Here is a 3,568-nt window from a genome sequence, read left to right as displayed (position 1 = left end):
TAGGAGAGAGTGTCCATGGGCTGTGGGAGGAGATTAAATGGGTGGGTAGAGTCCATGATAGGGGAGAGTGTCCATGGGCTGTGGGAGGAGATTAAATGGGTGGGTAGAGTCCATGATAGGAGAGAGTGTCCATGGGCTGTGGGAGGAGATTAAATGGGTGGGTAGAGTCCATGATAGGGGAGAGTGTACATGGGCTGTGGGAGGAGATTAAATGGGTGGGTAGAGTCCATGATAGGGGAGAGTGTACATGGGGTGTGAGAGGAGATTAAATGGGTGGGTAGAGTCCATGATAGGGGAGAGTGTACATGGGCTGCAGGAGGAGATTAAATGGGTGGGTAGAGTCCATGATAGGGGAGAGTGTACATGGACTGTGGGAGGAGATTCAATGGGTGGGTAGATTCCATGATAGGGGAGAGTGTACATGGGCTGTGGGAGGAGATTAAATGGGTGGGTAGAGTCTGTGATAGGGGAAAGTGTACATGGGCTGTGGGAGGAGATTAAATGGGTGGGTAGAGTCCATGATAGGGGAGAGTGTACCTGGGCTGTGGGAGGAGATTAAATGGGTGGGAAGAGTCCATGATAGGGAGAGTGTACATGGGCTGTGGGAGGAGATTAAATGGGTGGGTAGAGTCCGTGATAGAGGAGAGTGTGCAAGGGCTGTGGGAGGAGATTAAATGGGTGGGTAGAGTCCATGATAGGAGAGAGTGTCCATGGGCTGTGGGAGGAGATTAAATGGGTGGGTAGAGTCCATGATAGGGGAGAGTGTACATGGGCTGTGGGAGGAGATTAAATGGGTGGGTAGAGTCCATGATAGGGGAGAGTGTACATGGGGTGTGAGAGGAGATTAAATGGGTGGGTAGAGTCCATGATAGGGGAGAGTGTACATGGGCTGTAGGAGGAGATTAAATGGGTGGGTAGAGTCTGTGATAGGGGAAAGTGTACATGGGCTGTGGGAGGAGATTAAATGGGTGGGTAGAGTACATGATAGGGGAGAGTGTACCTGGGCTGTGGGAGGAGATTAAATGGGTGGGAAGAGTCCATGATAGGGAGAGTGTACATGGGCTGTGGGAGGAGATTAAATGGGTGGGTAGAGTCCATGATAGGGGAGAGTGTACATGGGGTGTGGGAGGAGATTAAATGGGTGGGTAGAGTCCATGATAGGGGAGAGTGTACATGGGCTGTGGGAGGAGATTAAATGGGTGGGTAGAGTCCATGATAGGGGAGAGTGTACATGGGCTGTGGGAGGAGATTAAATGGGTAGGTAGATTCCATGATAGGGGAGAGTGTACATGGACTGTTGGAGGAGATTAAATGGGTGGGTAGAGTCCGTGATAGGGGAGAGTGTACATGGACTGTGGGAGGAGATTAAATGGGTGGGTAGAGTCTATGACAGGGGAGAGTGTACATGGGCTGTGGGAGGAGATTAAATGGGTGGGTAGAGTCTATGATAGGGGAGAGTGTGCATGGGCTGTGGGAGGAGATTAAATGAGTGGGTAGAGTCTATGAGAGGGGAGAGTGTACATGGGCTGTGGGAGGAGATTAAATGGGTGGTTAAGTCCATGATAGGGGAGAGTGTACATGGGCTGTGTGAGGAGATTAAATGGGTGGGTAGAGTCCATGATAGGGGAGAGTGTACATGGGCTGTGGGAGGAGATTAAATGGGTGGGTAGAGTCCATGATAGGGGAGAGTGTACATGGGCTGTGGGAGGAGATTAAATGAGTGGGTAGAGTCCGTGATAGGGGAGAGTGTACATGGACTGTAGGAGGAGATTAAATGGGTGGGTAGTGTCCATGATAGGGGAGAGTGTACATGGGCAGTGGGAGGAGATTAAATGGGTGGGTAGAGTCTATGACAGGGGAGAGTGTACATGGGCTGTGGGAGGAGATTAAATGGGTGGGTAGAGCCCATGATAGGGGAGAGTGTCCATGGGGTGTGGGAGGAGATTAAATGGGTGGTTAAGTCCATGATAGGGGAGAGTGTCCATGGGGTGTGGGAGGAGATTAAATATGTGGGTAGAGTCCATGATAGGGGAGAGTGTACATGGGCTGTGGGAGGAGATTAAATGGGTGGGTAGAGTCAGTGATAGGGGAGAGTGTACATGGGCTGTGGGAGGAGATTAAATATGTGGGTAGAGTCCATGATAGGGGAGAGTGTCCATGGGGTGTGGGAGGAGATTAAATATGTGGGTAGAGTCCATGATAGGGGAGAGTGTACATGGGCTGTGGGAGGAGATTAAATGGGTGGGTCGAGTCAGTGATAGGGGAGAGCGTACGTGGGCTGTGGGAGGAGATTAAATGGGTGGGTCGAGTCAGTGATAGAGGAGAGTGTATATGGGCTGTGGGAGGAGATTAAATGGGTGGGTCGAGTCAGTGATAGAGGAGAGTGTATATGGGCTGTGGGAGGAGATTAAATGGGTGGGTCGAGTCAGTGATAGGGGAGAGCGTACGTGGGCTGTGGGAGGAGATTAAATGGGTGGGTCGAGTCAGTGATAGAGGAGAGTGTACATGGGCTGTGGGAGGAGATTAAATGGGTGGGTAGATGCCAGAAGCAAGTCTCTAAAACCAACCCAAAATGTTGCCAGGAAAATCAGATACAGAGAGCTTCTTACACTCGAGTTCCAACTAGTTTCCCGACACATGTTGGCAGTGTACAAAGCTCTGCTGATAGCACGCAGCTTCTGAAAAGAAGGCTGTGTGCCTAAATGCAGGAATGTTTGTCTCCTCCAAAGAGTGGTACAGTCTTTCCAGGGGATCTCTCCTCTAAGTTAATCCTTTCTCTGCTCTTCTTGTTTTTGTGTTCCCTCTCAGATAAACATGAATTAATAACACAATCGATACCATGAATGTGAGACTCAACCGCTCCAACCATATATTACAGAATGAACAAAGAATGCAAAACTTCAAATGCAGACTTTCACTTGTCATCACGGGACACGGGCATGATGCTGAAAGTGCCAAGACCATGCTGGGCACAGAGTCGGAAGCTAGATACAAAGAGGGTGGAGAGAGGATGGGCAAAGAGGAGAAAGGGAAATTTGTCAGAGGACCTGGCACAGGGAGAAAAGGAAATCCAAATTCTGTTCTCTCAGACACTGGTCAACAAACAACCCAAATATCACACAAGTATCAAACGTAAAAAATTGGAAAAGAAGATTGAAGAGGTGTTTCCTTTCACAGTTCATTTTAATGAAGACATTTCACTGGATAAATTCAAACAGAAATGTTCATAAGCTGGAAGAGTAGATTCTGAAGACAGTGTAAAATCTGCGGGGGGTGGGGTGAAGAGCACCACAGCACAATTAATATGCACTGCACGTTTTTTGTGATTTGATGGATTCTCCTATTTTGTCCCCTGTTGTCACTGGGTCACGGACGGGGCTATGGACGCAGGCATTCTCCTGGGACCAAGCTAATTACGCTCTGCCCTATTTTATTGCATCCTTAGGTAGAGATGTCCGGCCTCCACCCGTGGCCTGATTCTTTCCTAGAGCCTTACTGCATAGTGGGAAACGAAGGGAGGGGAAAATCAAGCCTGTTCCCCCCCACTCCATGGCACCCATGTATTGAT

Source organism: Somniosus microcephalus, chromosome 2 (assembly GCF_052327205.1).
Source record: "Somniosus microcephalus isolate GS21.2 chromosome 2, FLI_Smic_1.0, whole genome shotgun sequence".
NCBI lineage: Eukaryota > Metazoa > Chordata > Chondrichthyes > Squaliformes > Somniosidae > Somniosus > Somniosus microcephalus.
The sequence above is the reverse complement of the archived record's forward strand: the minus strand, read 5'-3'. Positions refer to the sequence as shown.